Raw genomic sequence first — 22230 nt, 5'->3', positions numbered from 1 at the left:
ATTTAATCCATTCACTTTTAAGGTAATTATCGATATGTATGTTCCTATTGCCATTTTCTTAATTGTTATGGGTTTGTTTTTGTAGGTCCTTTTCTTTTCTTGTGTTTCCTGCCTAGAAAATTTCCTTTAGCATTTGTTGTAGAGCTGGTTTGGTGGTGCTAAATTCTCTTAACTTTTGCTTGTCTGTAAAGCTTTTGACTTCTCCGTTGAATCTGCATGAGATCCTTGCCAGGTAGAGTAATCTTGGTTGTAGGTTCTTCCTTTTCATCACTTTAAATATATCATGCCACTCCCTTATGGCTTGTAGAGTTTCTGCTGAGAAATCAGCCGTTAACCTTATGGGAGTTCCCTTGTACGTTATTTGTCATTTTTCCTTTGTTGCTTTCAATAATTTTTCTTTGTCTTTAATTTTGTCAATTAGATTACTATGTGTCTCGGCGTGTTTCTCCTTGGGTTTATCCTGCCTGGAATTGGGTGGCTTCCTGGACTTGGGTGGCTATTTCCTTTCCCATGTTAGGGAAGTTTATGACTATAATCTCTTCAAATATTTTCTCGGGTCCTTTCTCTCTCTCTTCTCCTTCTGGGACCCCTATAATGTGAATGTTGTTGGGTTTAATGTTGTCCCAGAGGTCTCTTAGGCTGTCTTCCTTTCCTTTTATTCTTTTTTCTTTATTCTGCTCTGTGGCCATGAATTCCACCATTCTGTCTTCCAGGTCACTTATCCATTCTTCTGCCTCAGTTATTCTGCTATTGATTCCTTCTAGTGTAGTTTTCATTGCAGTTATTGTATTGTTCATCTCTCTTTGTTTGTTCTTTAATTCTTATAGGTGTTTGTTCTTTAATTCTTCTAGGTCTTTGTTAAACATTTCTTGCATCTTCTCGATCTTTGCTTCCATTCTTTTTCCAAGGTCCTGGATCATCTTCCCTATCACTATTCTGAATTCTTTTTCTGGAAGGTTGCCTATCTCCACTTCATTTAGTTGTTTTTCTGGGGTTTTATCTTGTTCCTTCATCTGGTACAATGTCCTCTGCCTTTTCATTTCGTCTATCTTTCTGTGAATGTGGTTTTCCTTCCACAGGCTGCGGAACTGTAGTTCTTCTTGCTTCTGCTGTCTGCCCTCTGGTGGATGAGGCTGTATTGTTCATCTCTCTTTGTTTGTTCTTTAATTCTTATAGGTGTTTGTTCTTTAATTCTTCTAGGTCTTTGTTAAACATTTCTTGCATCTTCTCGATCTTTGCTTCCATTCTTTTTCCAAGGTCCTGGATCATCTTCCCTATCACTATTCTGAATTCTTTTTCTGGAAGGTTGCCTATCTCCACTTCATTTAGTTGTTTTTCTGGGGTTTTATCTTGTTCCTTCATCTGGTACAATGTCCTCTGCCTTTTCATTTCGTCTATCTTTCTGTGAATGTGGTTTTCCTTCCACAGGCTGCGGAACTGTAGTTCTTCTTGCTTCTGCTGTCTGCCCTCTGGTGGATGAGGCTATCTAAGAGGTTTTTGCACGTTTCCTGATGGGAGGGACTGGTGGTGGGTTGAGCTGGGTGTTGCTCTGGTGGGTAGAGGTCAGTAAAACTTTAATCCACTTGTCTGCTGATGGGTGGGTCTGGGTTCCCTCCCTGTTGGTTGTTTGGCCTGAGGCAACCCAGCACTGGAGCCTACCCAGCTCTTTGGTGGGGCTAATGATGGACTCTGGGAGGGCTCATGCCAAGGAGTACTTCCCAGAACTTCTACTGCCAGTGTCCTTGTCCCCACGGTGAGCCACAGCCACCCCCCGCCTCTGCAGGAGACCCTCCAACACTAGCAGGTAGGTCTGGTTCCGTCTCCTATGGGGTCACTGCTCCTTCCCCCTGGGTCCTGATGCGCACACTACTTTGTGTGTGCCATCCAAGAGTGGAGTATCTGTTTCCCCCAGTCCTGTCCAAGTCCTGCAGGCAAATCCCACTAGACTTCAAAGTCTGATTCTCTAGGAATTCCTCCTCCCGTTGTCGGACCCCCAGGTTGGGAAGCCTGATGTGGGGCTGAGAACCTTCACTCCAGTGGGTGGACTTCTGTGGTATAAGTGTTCTCCAGTTTGTGAGTCACCCACCCAGCCATTATGGGATCTGATTTTATTGTGATTGTGCCCTTCCTACTGTCTCATTGTGGCTTCTCCTTTGTCTTTGGATGTGGGGTATCTTTTTTGGTGAGTTCCAGTGTCTTCCTGTAGACGATTGTTCAGCAGTTGTGATTTTGGTGTTCTTGCAAGAGGGAGTGAGAGCATGTCCTTCTACTCCGCCATCTTGGTTCAGGCTTACCCTACAGTACTTTTTATTACACTATTTGGCAGAGTTCCTAACCATAGGGATGCTATTAATAATCTGTTTATTGCCATATACTGTATGAAACATACCTTCACATGCCTGAGACCTTGTCTACATGGAGATCTTGGTTAATCCAGTGCGAAAACTAGCTTGAGCTATTCATTTTACATTGATTCAATAAGATGTTTTACCAAATGGATTGAATTGGCAGGTTTTAGATGTGAGTGCACAGAACATCAGAACTCAGCAGGTAATACTTAAACATGAAGCTGAGTGCACTTACTTTTTCTTATTGTGATAAACACATAACATTTACCATCTTAACTATTTTTAAGTGCACAGTTCAGTAGTGTTAAGTGTTCAGCAGTTAGTTGTGATTCCGGTGCTCTGGTGAGAGGGAGTAAGAGCACATCCTTCTTCTCCGCCATCTTGAACCAATCTCCAGGAATATGCCTTATAGTTAAATGATAATCCATGGTAATGGAAGGGACTAAGATTTAGATAATGGAAACCAATGGTTAAAAAAAAAGTAGACAGATTTTTGAAATGCAGCCACCTAAACACAGACTCATACTTTGCAAACACCAGCCTGCCTCTCTCTGGGGTGTGGTCTCCTCTCTGCCATTTGGGACCTGGGAATCAGGCCCACCTTCACCCTCCCCCACATTTGTGTTGGTGGTGGGGCAATAGGTAGACTAAAGGGGAAGGTTCAAATGTGCCTTGAAGATCATCCCGCTCCAGCCTCCATCTGGTGCTTGATTCTCCCCAACTTTGTGTCATGTGTCTGTCCAGATTCTATGTCAACATTTCCAAGGATTAAATACTGTCTATTCTACCCATAGGCAATATAGTAGAAAGATCTAACTTTTGCTCTATTTAAGCACATATCTGCACTCATTTGGAATCCTCCGATTAGTCCTGTTTCTGACTTTTTAGATGACATAGGAAAAAAATTACTGCTTATTTATAGTGATAGCATTTGGAAGGCTTCCATCATTTCAATCCCAAAGGTTTCCCTTTGTAACGAAAAACCATTTCCAGTTTTCATGAATCTTCTGTGTCACAGTTTGAACCTGTCTTGGTCATTATCCTCTGGACACCTTGTTTTCTAATAATCCTCAAAGCTTAGCACTCAAAAGGAAGCATAATACACAAAGAATAAGAGATTGAGGAGAAGGGGAAATCGCCTAGAATAAAATGTGGTCAGGCATGTTGGTAAGTATGTCTTGGGTGTTAAATTCTTTTAGTGTGTATTTCAAAATCCAAGATGGTTGTTATAAATACACAGATAGAATGAGATTTTAAAATATAATGTTAATAGTGATGTTTAGGTACATGATAAGCAATTGACATTAATAGTAAGAAAAGTGGGTCTGGAAGGCTGTAGATGGCATCACGATGCTGAACAGGTTCCTGGGCCCCAGCTATTGGATGCTGGGGAAGAACTGATTTCCACGGCAGGCATGGGGGGTACTGGGTGCCAAGGGGCTGGTGTGGGCCTCTCACTGGCAGCTAATTCTGCACTGCCTGATTTATATCAATGGCAAATTTAAGAAGCAGGATGAATTAAGCTGCCCCTCCACGGTTCCCTTTGTTGGTGTTGGCTCCTCCCAGTTCAGCTCCTGCTGCATCTGGAATGGCAGAAGCCCTCAGGATAGATATTGAGGAAATCTACAATTCAACCTAAGCCTTTATGTTTCTGAAAATAGTTTTGATATTTTAACACACATAGCATTAAACTTCACTCTGAAACTAGATTACTCGTCTATTGTAAAAGGATACAGCTCAGAAACAACCAAATGGCAAAAATGCATAGGGCAAGGTATGGGGGAAGGACTAGGGGACTTCCATGCTCTCTCCAAGCTCACCACCCTGCCAGCACCTCAACATGTTCACCAACCCAGAAGTTCTGAGATTTTTTTTTAAAGGAAAAGTGATATAGGGCAGAATTAAAATGTTAAGGTCCTAAAAAGCTAATAAATAATGCAATAATAATGAAACCGTCTATAGAAAGAGGAAATAAAGTCATTCTGCCAATTACTTCTTGACAGCAATAGCCTCCTTTCTTTCACTCTGATGCCTCCTCACTCCTTTTCCATGTTATAACCAGAGTGATCCCTTTCATCACTCTACTTAAATTCCTTCAGTGGCTTCCCATTTTTCTTGGGCCAATGACCAATGTTCTTAGTAGATCCTACATGGTCTGCATCATCGTTCCAGATTTACCCTGTGTCACTTTCCCTTGCCCTCTGCACACACACTGACCCTTGTCCAGTTAGTTGAACACATCATGGGCCATTGCTATGCATCCCCCCTGCTCTTCATCTAATTAACTGCCACTTATCACTGAAAATTAAGCTTAAATGTCATTTCCTCAGGGGAACCCATTCCTGACCCTCCACTTTAGGTCAGATCCCTTTCTTAAGTGGTCTCAAAATTTCTTTCCTTCAGAGCACTTATCTCAGTTTGTGTATTAGCACGTTTATTAATTTAATGTCCATGTAACAGGGGTGTGTTAATCACTGTCCCAGCTTGAGGAAAAATCTCACCAAGACTGGCCACGGACACTCTTCCCTCCACACCTCTACAACTTTCTGTATTTCCAGGATCTCACTTTGCCTCTGATATGTGTGCATGTGGACAAGAGAGGGGTTATCCTCACAGGTTGTTGGAAGGGGACTGATCAGTTTTTCTTTATATGATCACAGGCTCTGTGCAATGGAAAGGTCTCCTGTTTCACCTGGCTCCCTGGTGCTGACAACAGATGGTGCTTCACTCACAAGGCAGGTGGGCAGAACTGGGAGGGTAACCCTTCCCTCTTGTCTGCAAGCTCTCTCTTGGTCTGATCCCGGCCCTACATCCCTGACTTTCCTTCAACATGCTTCCTCTCCCTTTCTTTCCCTCCTCACTTCCTCCTACTCCTATCACTCTATCTTGTGGGATGGAATTGGTGGGGGAGGGAATGCGAGAATAAAGTACTTCTTCCTAATCAATTTGGCTAATTGAAAAAAATCTTACATCTGTGCTTCAGCTTTTAAAACTGGAGTAAGAATTTGGTTTTTGAGCTCTACTTCTTTTGTGATAATACTTCCCTGAGGTAGTTAGATGCCTTGTGTCTAAGTGCCCCAACGAAGGAAGGTCACAGAGAAAAAGATTGAGTAGGTGATAAGCACATTGACCATTATACAAAACTATAAACCAATTACATGTCTCTTCCCATCAAACTGTGGAAACAGAGATGATATCTCTTCTTATCCAACTTCATATCATCAGCATCTAATGCAGTGTCTGGTTCATATTAGGGACCCAAAAACTACTTGTTGAGTAAATCAATAAGTGAATAATTGCAAGAGGAGATAAATAAAGTGACAGGCAAGAGCCAGCATGACTGACTTTGAGATGAAGGACCTGGAAAGCAGGACCTGATAGCCAAAAACAGAGACCCTGAGCCCAGAGGAGACAAGATAGATAAAAGCAGAAAGACCAAGTCTCTAGTGGATTAAGAAAAAAGAGTCTACCTAAGAGACAAATGGTCTGTGGAGATAGGAAAATAGGCTACTCTGGAGTTAGAGGAAAATCCACACTTATTTTCTAGTAGAAGAAAATTAAAAAAAAATTTTGTTCATTTTGCATAGAAGCTAAAGTTCAATCTACAGACCCAGTAGGTATAAATAATATTTTATAATAATGAATTTTAAAATACCAGACACTGTGCAAAGCACTTTATTCACATCATCATACTTAATTCATAATAAACCTATGAGATAGTATTTTTAATGCCAATTTTACAGATAAAGAAACTGAGGCTCATAAGTGGAATACTACATCAATCAGCTGTAAAAAAAACCCCATTTTTTTAGTGATAAAGAACATCTATGAATGGAAATGATCTATGATTAAAGGAAACATGTTCATTGTATTATGCAAATCTTATTCATCCTGATGATACTTTTTAGTCTGCTTGTCTTATTCCCCCATCATGACAGTGGATTTGCCTATTTTCCTTTATAATTCTGTAAATTTTTACTTTATCTATTTTGAGGCTACATTATTAAGTCCATATAATCTTAGGATTATTTTATCTTTCTGTTGAATTGAACCTTCTATAAAATAAAGAAATTCTTTCACTAGAAAAAAAAGGAATCTGAGGATCAGAGGGCTATGATAACTTGCCCAAAGTCTCACATTAATAAGTGGTAGAGCCAGGATTTAAATTCAGATCAGAGGAACCCCAGAGTCAGAGTTTTAGCCCCAGTGCTTATTCACATTCATAAAATGCTTTATAGTTTTCAAAATGCTTTTTAACACGTATTTGTAGACACTATCCTAACAATCCCAAGAGTAGGCAGGGCAGATGCTACCATCCCCATCTTACAGGTGTCTAAAAAGAATAAAGGCAAAGTGTGCCTGTCCTACAACTTACTGATGGTTTAAAACCTGAGCTGCCACTATTTACAATAGCCAGGACATGGAAGCAACCTAAGTGTCCATCGACAGATGAATGGATAAAGAAGATTTGGCTCATATATACAATGGAATATTACTCAGCCATAAGAAGGGACAAAATTGAGTTATTTGTAATGAGGTGGATGGACCTAGAGTCTGTCATACAGAGTGAAGTAAGTCAGAAAGAGAAAAACAAATACAGTATGCTAACGCACATATATGAAATCTAAAAAAAGGTACTGATGAACCCAGTGGCAGGGCAGGAATAAAGATGCAGATGTAGAGAACAGACTTGAGGACACAGGGGGAGAAGGGGAAGCTGGGATGAAGTGAGAGAGTAGCATTGACATATATATGCTAACAAATGTAAAATAGATAGCTAGTGGGAAGTAGCCCCATAGCACAGGGAGATCAGCTCGATGCTTTGTGACCACCTAGAGGGGTGGGATAGGGAGGGTGGGAGGGAGACGAAAGAGGGAGGGGATATGGGGATATATGTATACATATAGCTGATTCACTTTGTTATCAGAAACTAACACAACATTGTAAAGCAATTAAACTCCAATTAAGATATATATATATCTTAATTGGAGTTTTATATATATATATATACATATATATATATATATATATATGTATATATAGCTCATATATACAATGGAATATTACTCAGCCATAAGAAGGGACAAAATTGAGTTATTTGTAATGAGGTGGATGGACCTAGAGTCTATATATAAGCCTGAGCTGCATTGGTCAGGAAATGGGATGGTAGGTAAAGATACTAAAATCTAAATAACTTAAATTGATTGATTCTGATGTTACTTAATTGCCTATACTCTGGAACCTCAAATATGTTACCCTGTGCAAACCACACTCTCTGTGGGTACACCTGATCCGCTCTATAATCATCATGACTTGTGAGAACTGCCCGCCCATCCACAGGGGCTGGCCTGGCTCCCATGTTCATAGCATGTGAAACTCTCCCATCCTTTCCCCACTGTCACTGATGAGAACAGGGTGCACGCCTGATTCAGAGAAGCCAGTTAATTTCTCTGTTTGGCCAGAACGGAGGGACATGGGAAAACTGAGCACTGGTGGGAGAGAGACGTGTAAGGGTGGGAAGGGAGGTTGGCAACTGAGTTGAGAAACCGAGAAAGCAGGTCATGGAGAAGGAAGAATGAATGAATCAGGCAAGAAAAGAGAAGCAGAGCTGAGAAACAAAGACAACACCTCTTCTGGATTCCTAAAGAATTTCCAGTTTCTGGTTCCGCTTCTTTTTTTGCGGTACGCGGGCCTCTCACTCTTGTGGCCTCTCCCATTGCGGAGCACAGGCTCCGGACGCGCAGGCTCAGAGGCCATGGCTCACGGGCCCAGCCGCTCCGTGGCATGTGGGATGTGGGATCTTCCCGGACCGGGGCACGAACCCGTGTCCCCCGCATCGGCAGGTGGACTCTCAACCACTGCGCCACCAGGGAAGCCCTGGTTCCACTTCTATCTGGAGGCCCAACGGCTTTCCTGACACACTAGCTGGAGTTAGGTTTGGTTGTTTGCATCCTGAAGTGTCCTAAGTAAAGCTCCATTTCTAGCTGATGGAGGAGGACTGAGGAGTGGAAAGAGCTGGCCGACGCCAGGGTGATCATGTGTCTGGGGACCACCTGTGGAGGCCATGGGGGAAGTCTCTGCTTTGGAGTGATAGCCATTGTATAAGTAGAATGAGGCAATTGCTTGGGACTGCTAGCGATAAAAAGACTTGTTAAATCATTGCAGGACTCACTTAGGTGGTAAAGGGGAGGAGGCTTTTGATCATCTACAAAGCACATGAATGTAACAAAAAGCAATCAGGTGTGCATTGTACTCCTTTTCTGTTTTCCCTTCTTTGGTTACTATGGTAGTGGGGCCAAGCTTTATGATGGCTTCTTGCTAGACACTTTTCTATATATTACAATTATGACGAGTCTAGAGAACACTGAAGTACCAGGATGAGGGGTAACGCTGTAACTAACATCTGTATCATGCTCTACACCTTACATAGTGCTTTTGCATTATTATAGTGTTGTGATTCATGGAGCATCTATTGTATATCAGGTGCTCTGTTAGGGCTTTTTATATAATAGCTCTGATTCCCCCAACCACACCCAGAGGGAGGTATTCTCATCCTTAATCTACAAATCAGGAAACTGAGGATCACAGAACCTAAATGACCTGCCTGTGAATATTCAGACACCAAGGTTTGAAAAATGTCTTTGGGCTGCATTTTGCATTCCTATTGCCATGTAATAATACTTTCCCTCACTCTTCATTTCACTCCATTCATTCATAGAGATGAGAGGGAATACACTTTCATAAAAATATTCATGATTAGGTCATGGTAATGGCAAGGGAAGTGTTCAAAAATAATTGAGAACTGTAACATAGAAATATAGAACGACTCAATGAAGTCAAGGGTGAAAGTATCAGATCAATTCCATTCGATTCTCTCTGGCAGAGGTGAGAAATGAGACTCTCACCAATTTTAATTTATCTATTTAACAAATTCAACAAATACTTATTGAATGCTTGTCTACTTATGCCAAGTATTGTGTAAGACACTGGAGATAGAAGTTGGAAATATATGGATACAATTCATAGTCCTAATGGGCTCTTGAACCAGTGGGGAGACAGATTTATAAACAATCCCAAAGTAGTCTCTTAAGAGCACTGAGGGGGCTAGGATAGTTTACAGGGAGCAATAGGAATTTAAGTAAAATGTGTATAAAACGTTTGTTTGCGCTGGGGGGGGTGCAGATCAGGGACACTGAATGTATCACAGAAGAGGTAGTGAGGGACTGGGGTGTTAAGGATGAGTAAGAATTTGTTGGGTGCACAAGGAGGTATTGTTAGCATGAAAAAGATCACCGTCTTTTTTTTTTTTTTTAAACAGCATTTCTATTCTTTCAGATGACTTCTTTTTTTTTTTTGGTCGCATTGCCCAGCTTGCGGGATCTCAGTTCCCTGACCGGGCCAGGGATTGAACCTGGGCCTCTGCAGTGAAAGCGCCAAGTCCTAACCACTGGACCGTCAGGGAATTCCCAAAAGATCACTGCCTTGTTTCAAGAATTCGTGTGAAGGAGCAGAGTTCGGAATTTTCAGAGCCGGTTCCTCTACTAGTCTGTGAATCCATTTTTTCTTGTGATGAACATGGGCTAGAAGAGGGAGTTGAACAGCAATGAAAGGTGCTTATTCAAACTCTGCTACTGTAGAATTTCCTGTCCTGAACTTACCACATGTAGCTCTTGTGCGTGCAGGTGTGTGTGAGTGTGAGTGTGTGTGTGTGTGTGTGTGTGTGTGTGTGTACTCATCTTCTTGCGCTTTTCTTCCATCTGCTATTTGAGGAGGGAGTATAGCAACCACTGTGATGATATATAATCTGATAAAGTGCTAATTATATTTCTGGTTATATTTCTTTTTTTCTTGCCACGATTAATCCGTATTTCATTAGTAAATTTCACATTATATGTATGATACTTAAAGACATTTTTGTTTACATGTTTAATTTCCATATCAGCTGTGTGTTCCTTTAAATGCATTTCTTTGGTTAAACAGTTGTTGTTTCCAGATGGAAACATATCCATCAGTACACTTTATTAGAAATTTAAGTTAGTTGTGGATTTCATCAATCAGTAAATAAATGGTCAATTAATATTTAACAATTTAAAAATAACTGCATAATAATTGCACTAAAATGCTCAGTAGTATCTTGTTGCATACTCTGAGCATTGCTTAAAAGAACATTTATTCAGACAAGAAAGTTGTTGGGTGTTATAAAATATCTAGAACAATAGCATGAACTTTGTGATTTCTTAAACACTCAGGTTTTCCAGACCAGTGAGAGCATCTAATGCAATACTGATTTAATGTGACATATTTTTATGAATGCATTATCAATTGGTGACTAAAGACCATGTGAATTGATTTGTCCATTTGCCCAACACATTATAGGGCAGGCTACTAAATGTATATAGATCATGCATTGGTAAAGACAGGCTGCTTTCTAGATGTGAAGGTTATATGTGTTGTGGCCAACATAGTCCCAGTGGGAACCATTCTTGGAAATTATAATTGAGTCATTGGGATATGTTATTAGTTTTAAAAGTAACTGATTTACATAAAGTCTCAGGAAAATACTGAATGCAATATAATGCAGAACCAAGGCTGCAGTGTTGTTAAATGTGAAAACAGCCCCTGGTAACTCAATTTGCACAGTTTGACACAAAAAGGCACCAGTAAAACTAGATGCCTGTGATGTGGGATCATAAATGAATAAATACTTTAATTGGTAAGTATGGGTAAGACCTGAAATTACTTCATGGTCACCCCAGTCCTTCTGTGAATTGCTGATCATGTGAGAAGGCTTTAGTTTCCTTCGGGGAGAATACTGAGGGAGAAGGCAATACAGACAGCATAGTTGGATCTTGATGGGTTTCATTTCATTCCTCATGGTATTAATACCAACAAGAAGTGGTGTTTATAGTAGTACTGACTTACTACTTATCCACCTGGGTTGACATTGTCAGTGGATGACACTGGATTAGTATTTTATTTTTTTAATCACTAACCTGGATAATGCAATTATGAGCATTATCAAGTTTGCAAACAGCACCAAGATGGCAGGGCTTAACACCTCAAAGCTCACACACAAAGAGCATAGTGTAATCTTTTGAGTCAAGGAGAGCAGTTCCAAATTCTCTTCAATGATCTGACGATAGTCTGTGGCTTATCACTGAAATGAGAAAGTACTGGGTGCTACCTTCTGTAGAACCTGTTGAGCTGTAAGAGTTACCTGGATGATGTTTTGTTCCAACTCAACAGCTTTGCACTAGCCAACACACAATAGACAATAAAGCATTATCAAAAACTCTTGAACTGGCTCCAGGATGTTGGCTGTGTTTTAGCAGGCCTATGAAAATCTCCTCTCCCTCACAATTCACTTCATTCATAACACTTTGCCTTAGAAATTATAAATTTATTTGTTGAATTTACTAGTTCTATAAGCACAGGACTAAGTATATCTTTTTAAAAATTTATCAATATATTCCCAGTATCCAACACTTAACATGTGTTCTATATTACTTGAAGAATAAATGAACCAAATTTATATTTAGTGACTCTTCCACAGAAGTACAGAATTCATCTTCATCAAGGGCTCCATTTTAAGCCTGAGCTGTGCCAGTTACTGGGTTCAGACACATCTGGACTTGTCCTTTTGGAGGGTGGGAGGCACACAGGAATCTACCTCTATTTTATTGAGTTAATGTGCATGGGAGGAAGAGGAATGAAAATATGGCTCCCAAACCTCCTGTGTGGAGCATGATGATGAAAGGGGGGCAGGAAGTGAAGGACTGCTTTCCATGAGGGCTCTGTGAGTTATGTAGACACACATGGTGTATGACATAAGTGGATGAGAGAGGATCATCCCATTGCTCCTAGGGCCATCCTGGCATCTCAAGGGTTGGCATCTTTGGGAGGGCACAGGTGTCACAGACATGAATATACTCACGAGAGGAGCGGTACCATTGATAGAAGAGACACATTTAATGAAGTGGACATCAAATGGAGGGCAGAAGATAAGAAGAACATGGCAGGATGTGTACTTCACAGATAGCCTCCTGATCCCAAGAGACACTTGGGCATTCCCAGATACAAGCAGAGAAGGATTTATCCCTTTTCAGGCAGATGGGGGTAAGAGCCAACAAGATGTGCATTACTGCTGCTTCAGTGATGCCATTTGCACCCATAAGTTCAAGAGGCCTGGAAAAGCTTAGGTTACATTTCTATCAGGAAGTTTTTTATACTTCTCCAGCTCATTGATTGGCAACCCTTAGTTAATATCTCCAGCTGACACGTTTAACTTTATCTAATTGTCTTTCAAGCTTCTGGTCCAAAACTAAGCTTCTGGGTTGGATATTCCACGAATCACAGAAAATCCATTCCTAATTTGTCAGGTGGATGTTCTGAAAGGAGAATTGATAGCTCTGGATTCATATTCATCTAGTCTGTAGACTGTGGGTGTGAACTCCTATCCTCAACTGGGAAGCCCCAGGGGGGCAATGTTTGTGTCTTATTCACTTCTGAGTCCTCAGGGCCTCGCCCCATGTCTGGCACAGAGGAGATGTTCAGGAAATATTTCATGAACAATGTTTTATTTAACTTGAAAGGGCAGAGTACACATAAGTTGAATTTCAGATAAAATTATTACTTTCATGGAAAAAGAAAGGAAAAGCAAGTGAGGGTCTCAACAGATCCCACAATGCAAGGTTTCTGAATTCTTCTTTTTCTTAATTCAATTTCTCACCTTTCAGCTTCCACTCTAACAGCTGCTACTCAGACCTGTTCCCACGTGTGGCCTTGAAGACACCATGCTACCCGTCAGCTGGGTTCCTGTTACCAGGCAATGCAGCTCAGGCAGGGTACATTCTGAAATGTGTTTGGTGTCCTTTTCCTCTAAGTGCCATTCTTCATATTAACAAGGTGAATTGCGTGGGACAAGCTCACTGAGATTTGTAGACTGAAATCTCTGGCAGGAGGTAGGGATGACACCTGACCACAGCATCCTGCTTATTCTCACTCAATGTCATCTCCCTCCCTCAACATCACCCGAGCCTACATCTCCCGCTAACTTGATTCTTTTCTGAGAACAGTGGAACGTCACAGACTGCCTGATTCTGATGAATACTTTGAAGTCCTTCTAGAATTCAGATAATAATTGCTGGAAAGAGTAAGGAATGAAATAACCATGCAAAACCCCATAGGTTTCATTGGCGTAGTTAAGCCTAAAGTATCAGTATAAGAAATGTGTCCATCTTCTTCCAAAATTGCGATGGTGTCATGCTGCCAACATGGTTGGTCAGTGGGAAGGACCATATGGGCTGTATGCGCCACTGAATGCAGCACACATGGGCAGTCCCTCCAGAAGGAACACACCATAAGGGGTTGACTGGGACTCAGTATTGACTAGTTCAATACTGGTTTTATTTTCTTCCCAGTGATGTGAATATTCAGGCAGTTGTGCCATCCCAAGTTATGAGTGTCATGCTCCACTCTGAGCCAAGTATTGGATGAAGATAGACTTTTTTCTTATCTTCAGTGTCATAGTGTTTTAGCTGAATTAAATGGATAGTTCCCTGTTCCGTTTTTAGTTCTATTTACATAAAACATTTCAAATAGGAACGCTGTCATGTGATACTTTTCTTGATCAAGATATGTAAATTAATCCAATTAATTTATTTATCCAGTCAAGACATACTTATTGAGTGCCTACTATGTGCCAGCTCCTCTTCTAGGCACTGGGAACATGCCAGTGAGCAAATCTTTAAAAAGATTTCACATTTCTTTAATTCAGGTTTATTCCAGTAAAGTTAAGTTTCCACTGTTTAAAGATATGTAGGCTCTTACAGATGGCCAACAGGCACATGAAGAGATGCTCAACATCGCTAATTATTAGAGAAATGCAAATCAAAACTACAGTGAGGTATCACCTCACACCAGTCAGAATGGCCATCATTAAAAAGTCTACAAAGAACAAATGCTGGAGAGGGTGTGGAGAAAAGGGAACCCAAATACACTGTTAGTGGGAATGTAAGTTGGTATAGCCACTATGGAAAACAGTATGGAGGTTCCTCAGAAAACTAAAAATAGAGTTGCCATATGATCCAGCAATCCCACTCCTGGGCATATATTGGACAAAACTGTAATTCAAAAAGATAATGTACCCCTATGTTCATAGCAGCACTATTCACGATAGCCAAGACATGGAAACAACCTAAATGTCCATTGACAGATGAATGGATAAAGAAGATGTGGTACATATATACAATGGAATAATACTCAGCCATAAAAAAAATGAAATAATGCCATTTGCAGCAACATGGATGGACCTAAAGATTATCATACTAAGTGAAATTAGTCAGAAAGAGAAAGACAAATACCATATGGTAGCACTTATATGTGGAATTTAAAATATGACACAAATGAACTTATCTACAAAACAGAAACAGACTCATAGACATAGATATGTAGGCTCTAATATAGCAGGGTCTTATATCGTAATAGGGTTTTGGCTTTATATTCTTATTGTTTACTGTTCCTGTAGAAATACTGACAATATCTTAGGTTTTCCCCTCCTCCTCCCTTCCCTTCCTTTCCTTTCTTTTACTTTTCTCTTTCCTCCCTCCCTCTCTCCCTCTTTCCTTCTTCTTTTCTCTTTCTGGCAATATTAGTCTAAGTGTCACAAGCCCATAAAAGACAGTGACTGACAGTTTCATAACAGAGAATTAAGGCCTTGAGATGTCACTAGAAAGTAGGAAAATAGGAAGTGAGGTATACAAGTGCATGTTCATGTAAAAAACATCTAAATGGTCTTAGTGATGTGGTAGCTGTTAAATGGAAGGGGCCATCTGATCCTTCCTTTCTGAGATGTTCCTATCTTTTTTTTTTTTTAAATTTATTTATTATTTATTTTTGCTGTGTTGGGTCTTTGTTTCTGTGCGAGGGCTTTCTCTAGTTGTGGCAAGCAGGGCCCACTCATCGACACGGTACGCAGGCCTCTCACTATCGAGGCCTCTCCTGTTGCGGAGCACAGGCTCCAGACGCGCAGGCTCAGTAGTTGTGGCTCACGGGCCCAGCTGCTCCGCAGCATGTGGGATCCTCCCAGACCAGGGCTCGAACCCATGTCCCCTGCATTAGCAGGCAGATCCTCAACCACTGTGCCACCAGAGAAGCCCGATATTCCTATCTTGAATCTGCCCGTCAATTAGCATCTACAGACACATGCATCTTTCTTGACAGAGAGCACGTTATATGGGGAGACAGATAGACAGGGACCAGGTCTGACTTTAATTGTAGGCGATGTTGCTATTGTATAGCCCTCTCCTGGGGGCGGGGGTGGCGAGGAACATGGACATGATTTGCAACATTGATTGATTCTGAGAAATTGCCCAATAAACCCTGACTACCACAGGTGGAATGCAGAAATATGTTTCCCTGATTTCTGGTTTCCGAATCATCATACCTTTCTACTCAGAATGCATGCTCTCCTTTCACTTGGTCCCTTTGTTGTCTCTGGAGTCCATCTGCAGAGCTGGCCATCGCTTTGGAGGAAGATGAGAAGCAGGATGCTAGGCTGTGTGTTTGCTTCCTGGGGAAACATGACCTGTAGAAGACATGGTCCAAGAGTAAGGAATTTGACTGCTCTCAAGGCCCAGAGGGACCAGAGGCTCTGCCTCCCCCTCTGCCTGGAAGTCCATTGACCAGATTGACCTCTTCCATGCTGTCGCCACTGCTGACTTGAGTCCTTCAACCACTGCAACAGCTGCTGGCTTGGCAGAAGTGACATAGGTTTTGCATACACTATTTGTGATTCTTGGTGAAGTTCATATTTCTTTACCATCATATTTTTTTTTGTTACCGTCTTTCCTCATTTAGTTTGAATACTACTTCAGGGTTGGGATTGTTTTAGTATTTGCACATTTTAACAAATATGAACTAAGCTGTCAGTCACAGGAGGAAGAAAATGAATCAGTTTCCTCCTATTTTCTTCGTCTATTTACTTGTTCATTTGCCTTTAGTTCAGTCAGCAGATATGCATTGAGCACCTATTTCATGCCATCCATTGTTGTAGGTATGGGGATATAGCAGTGAACAAAATAGACAACATTTCCTGCTGTAGTATTCCAGAAAGGGGAGATAAAAAATAAACAAAGAAGCATATGATATGCCATATGGTGATAAGTGCTATGGAGAAAAATCCTGAAGGAACAGGCATTTGCAATTTTAAACAAAGGGGTCAGAATGACCTTTCTGGGAAGGTGATATTTAAGCTCAAAAATTGAATAAGTAACTGTTTTTCCCATTCTGCCTGCAATTCATTGTCTCCAATCTCCAGAGCAATTCAGACTCTACCTTCTCTACAAAACCCAGCCCCATCAGTGGTCATGTTTATACTTACGCTAAGAAAAGTATTTTCTGATTAACTGAAATTCAAATTTAACTGGGTGTCTTGTGTTTTATCTGGCAACCTTAGCACCCCAATGCTAACCCCAAGCTGGAAAGATTCCATCTCTCTTTTGAGCTGCCATGTCATTCTCTTCTTTTAAGGCACAACTTGGGCACTCATTATAACTCAGCAGTTACTTTATCAGGCTAGCTAAGCATTCCCTTGAGAGTCAGGGAGTAGAGGCAGAGAAAATGTGGTAAGATTCAAGACAGGGAGGTTCCAATTGCAGAAAATCGGGTCATAAAGGCCCAGAGTACAGCAAATTCCTAGGGAGATATTTGGAGAGAGCCAACATGAGGAAGTATTGCTAAATGGGGGCAGAGAAAGCGCCAAAGCCAACTTCAAAATTAGCTGGGGTTTTAGCAGATGAACAAGGATAGAGCTTGATACCGAGGCAGAAAATTTGCCTTTTCTTTCTTTAAGGAGCTGACCTTGCCAGAGCTGGGGTGAAGCATATATTTCACCCTCTTTCTTCCCCGCAACAGGGACCTGACACATGTGCTCAACTACCAGGAACAGTGGCAAGTGCACACACCTGCTGGCCCTGCTAATTACCAAACGCCCCCCAGGATGAGGGCATGGGCTTAACATCTGGGCAGAGGTAGCTGACTGTTAGAACCAGCGAATGTTAGCGTTGCGGTTCTTGCAGATACCTCGATCATTAATTAGAGAAATAGTGCTTTGTACCTGGGAAGCAGGGCCAGAGAGAGCCTTTTACTTTCGATTAGTGGGTGTTTGTCACAAAAAGAACATAAACAGATTTTCTTAGCTTTCCTGCAGCAGAGAACATTCGCACCTTGGATGAGCCTGATGTGAACTCATCTATATTTAGGTAAAATTTGTTGCCTGAAACGTTAATGAAAGGTGCACTCGCCAGATTGCTTTCCTCTATAAATGACCTTAGTACTTCTATCTGATCATTGTGCACCTATTGATTTTAAACCCAGGCACTTTGATAATGTGGGCAAAGTAGTGACTGTTAAAAGGCTTCCAGAGAACACTATTTAACTATTTCCCTTTCCTTTTTACTATGCCCTATAGGCTTGTCAGTTTTTTTCGAATTTATTTACTGTTGGAGGCATAATAATGGCAAAATTTTAAAGCATTTTCTCCATGCCATTGTCTCAGGCAGTGTGTTAAGGACTCCATAAAAATGATCTCATTTAACAACTCTACGAGGAAGGAAATTCCTCCCCCCAATTTACATAGGAGGAAACTGAGGCTTAGAAAGATGAAGAGATTTGACTCAGGTCTTGCCTCTTTCCATTGGTCTGGCCAGCCTGCCCGTTTTGATGCTTTTGCAGTTATACAGGAACAACATGCAGAAGGAGGCTGTTTCTTGGTGCTAACCTCAGAAGAGGGGTATTTTGACATTCTTCTAATTTTGACTGTCACACCTCAAGTTCTTTCCTCACTCAGCTGATTTGTGACTGGGACCTCCTCTGCCTCCCTGGGGCTATGGGTCAGACCTGTGGCCTGTGATTTCTAGGAAGAGAACTCACGTTCAGTGCCCTGGAACACATGCCCACTATCACCAAGTACAAGGGAGTCATATCAAGATCAGGTTTGAATTTTGAGGTTAAACGAAAGTCATTGTTTTTTTTTTGGTTCCATGCATACATTTCTTTATTGATATTATTGTATGCTATATCATAAATATAGTATTTTTCTATTGGTCTACACTGCAGATATTTAAAGGATTTTGGTAGTTACTTTAGAATAAAGAAAAATGGGAACGTCTGTCTTCCCATTCATGAACCTGAATATAATTTCCACTTTTAAGATAATTAAAAGGAAGTATATTTCATCTAGGTGTCATGGTTAGAAAACAAAAAGCAACAACAACAGCCCTTTTAAAACAATCCTCCTGGGCTTCCCTGGTGGCGCAGTGGTTGCGCGTCCGCCTGCCGATGCAGGGGAACCGAGTTCGCGCCCCGGTCTGGGAGGATCCCACATGCCGCGGAGCGGCTGGGCCGGTGAGCCATGGCCGCTGAGCCTGCGCGTCCGGAGCCTGTGCTCCGCAACGGGAGAGGCCACAACAGAGGGAGGCCCGCATACCACAAAAAAAAAAAAAATAAATAAAAATAAATAAATAAAATAAAACAATCCTCCTCAGAGCAGTGTCTCTATTGAAGACATAATCCAAAAGGAACCTTGGTTATTTATCTGCTGCCCTCTTAGGTAACAACTAGAGTTTAAGATTTCCTTGGAGCAAGTGCTAATCACACAACTTTTATTCAAGCGTTTAAAAATCAACACAAAACTATCCTTTTAGAAACTATTTGGGACTTATTTAAACCTCTTAAGATTCACTGGGGCTGAAGAGATTTAAAATCAAGGTGTTAGAGGGACTTCCCGGGTGGTCCAGTGGTTAAGAATCTGCCTTCCAATGCAGGGGACACAGACCAGTTCGAGCCCTGGTCGGAACTAAGATCCCACATGCTGCTGGGCAAGCCCGTGGGCTCGAGAGCCCGTGCGCCACAGCTAGAGGGAAGCCTGCACATGGCGACGAGGATCCCGCATGCTGCAACTAAAGACCTGACGCAGCCAAATAAATAAATAAAAAATAAAATATATATACAAAAATAAAATCTAAGTGTTAGAGTACAGAGAACTTTTGGGGCAGTGAAAACACTCTGTATGTTACTGTAATGGTAGATACATGTCACTATACCTTTGTGTATAATCCATAGAACGCCAAGAACGAATCCTAAAGTAAACTATGGACTTTGGGGGATAATGATGTGTCAAGGTAGGTTCATCACTTATAACAAATGCATCCTTCTGGTGGGGGGATGTTGATAATGGGGGAGGCTACACCTGGGGGGTGGTGCAGGGGGTATACGGGAAATCTCCAATGCAGGGGACACAGACCAGTTCGAGCCCTGGTCGGAACTAAGATCCCACATGCTGCTGGGCAAGCCCGTGGGCTCGAGAGCCCGTGCGCCACAGCTAGAGGGAAGCCTGCACATGGCGACGAGGATCCCGCATGCTGCAACTAAAGACCTGACGCAGCCAAATAAATAAATAAAAAATAAAATATATATACAAAAATAAAATCTAAGTGTTAGAGTACAGAGAACTTTTGGGGCAGTGAAAACACTCTGTATGTTACTGTAATGGTAGATACATGTCACTATACCTTTGTGTATAATCCATAGAACGCCAAGAACGAATCCTAAAGTAAACTATGGACTTTGGGGGATAATGATGTGTCAAGGTAGGTTCATCACTTATAACAAATGCATCCTTCTGGTGGGGGGATGTTGATAATGGGGGAGGCTACACCTGGGGGGTGGTGCAGGGGGTATATGGGAAATCTCTGTACCTTCCTCTCAATTGTGCTATGAACCTAAAACTGCTCTAAAAAATAGTCTTTAAAAAAAAAAAGGAAAAAAATCAAGATGAGACATTGCACTGAGTAGTGCTTCCCCAAATGTGGGCTAAGACCACCAGCATTCAAATTATAGGGGCTGCCTGTTAATAATGCAGGTTTCTAAGCCCACCCGTGCCTATTGAGCCAGAAGCTTTGTTTTTTGGGCCCAGAAATCCAAATTTTTAGAAATTTTTAAAGTTGATTTTTTAAGTATTTTGTTGTTGTTGTTGTTGTTACTGTTTTTTCCATTTCCCTACCATACTAATGTTTGAGAGCTACTGGAGTAGAGAAAGAGGCCTAAGCTTTATTGTCTGTCAGACCTGAACCTTGACGCTGTCATTTTGTAATAGTATGACCTTACGTAAATACTTAACTTCTTGGTGTTCTGGATTCTTCATCTGTAAAACTAGAATAATAGTATTTTCCTGGAAAGATTAGACATCATGTGTAAGAACTGCCTGGTATAGTCCTGGCATACTGTAAGCATTTAACTGTAACAGCTACTATTATTAGTCATGCATCGCCGGGGTAAAATAGCTTTTCCTGACGCCAACAGAACGGAGTCTCATAATAAATCATTTAACACTTTCCATCAATTAACTTTCAAGGAGTTACTTGAAGTAGAAGGAAGCAATTGATTGAATGGAAGAATGAGTCACTTCAGAAAGGTCTTTCTTGAAGCTGTGGGCAGTTGTGGCTTGAGGGGTACTGTCTCCTAGAGCAGTGCTTCCTAAACCTCAGCAACCACCAGAAACTCCCTGGGGGCTTGTTATCCATTCCCTGCTTGCCAGATCAGACCTCTGGGGTGGAGAACGAGAATCTGAATATATGATAAGCTCCTGAGTTGATTTTTAAGGAGCCAGGGAAGCTTTTGTTCATAGACCAACTCTGGGAAAGCACAGCCTGCCATACACAATTGATGTACTGATGTTATATAACTCTTTTCTTCCTTCCAACCCAAACACTGAGCCCAGGGAATATGGTTTCTAGTAGTAGTAGTAGTAGTAGTAGTAGTGGTAGTGGTAGTAGTAGTACTACTACTACCACTACTACTACTACTAATAATAATAACAACATTGTTCTTCCTGTGAGTCAGGCATTGTTCTAAACTTTAAGTACATTAACTCTTTTTTTTTTTTAGTACATTAACTCTTTAATGCTCAAAGCCATACTCAAAGATAAACATTATAATTATCTACATTTTACAGAAAGAAAACGTAGGCACCACTGTTAAGCACAGAGAAGGTCTGAAGTGAGAGGGCTTTACCTCTTCAGCTTAAATGAGCTTCAGTGAGGATTATCTGAATGACCCTTCTGCCAGTTGGGATGAAGGGACAGGTCTGGAGCCAAGCCGGCCTCTGGGCAGATGAGTGTTGGGGACAGAGAGGCCTGGCAAACAGCATGTGGTCCTGGAGCAGTGTTATCAGGTAATTTGGACTGGATGGTGGTTAGACGCCCTCTCCCATCGCACTGTAACATGCTGGCGTGTTGTGGGAATCATGGGGAAAGCACCAGGGCTGTGCTGTGTTTAGTCCCTCACAGCACGACTGTGAGCGAAACAAGTCTCTCAGGCTCAGCACTATACTCCTGTCAGGAAACACAAGGAACTTCCTGCTTGGAATCCCCCATAGCTCATTTCTCAGGCCTTGGAGGCCATTTCTTGGAAGTCCCGGAGCCCAAAACTCCCTTTTTTTTCCCTATTACATGACTTTCCCTTCAAAAATGGTGGACACTGGGGATACAGTATACAGCACAGAGAAATATAGCCAGTATTTTGCAATAAATTTAGTTGAAGCATGATTTAAATCTATAAAAATATTGAATCACTATGTTGTACACCTGAAACTAATATAATATTATAAATCAACTATACTTCAATTTAAAAAATAGCAGGTATTCCGACCTTCAGTGTTCCTGAAGATAAGCACACAAACTCTTTTCATTATAACCTCTTTTTTTTTTTTTTTTTTTTTTTTTGTGGTATGCGGGCCTCCCTCTACTGTGGCCTCTCCCGTTACAGAGGACAGGTTCCGGACGCGCAGGCTCAGCGGCCATGGCTCACGGGCCCAGCCGCTCCG

The sequence above is a fragment of the Physeter macrocephalus genome, chromosome 12, assembly GCF_002837175.3.
Source record: "Physeter macrocephalus isolate SW-GA chromosome 12, ASM283717v5, whole genome shotgun sequence".
NCBI classification, from domain to species: domain Eukaryota; kingdom Metazoa; phylum Chordata; class Mammalia; order Artiodactyla; family Physeteridae; genus Physeter; species Physeter macrocephalus.
This window is presented reverse-complemented; position numbering follows the sequence as displayed.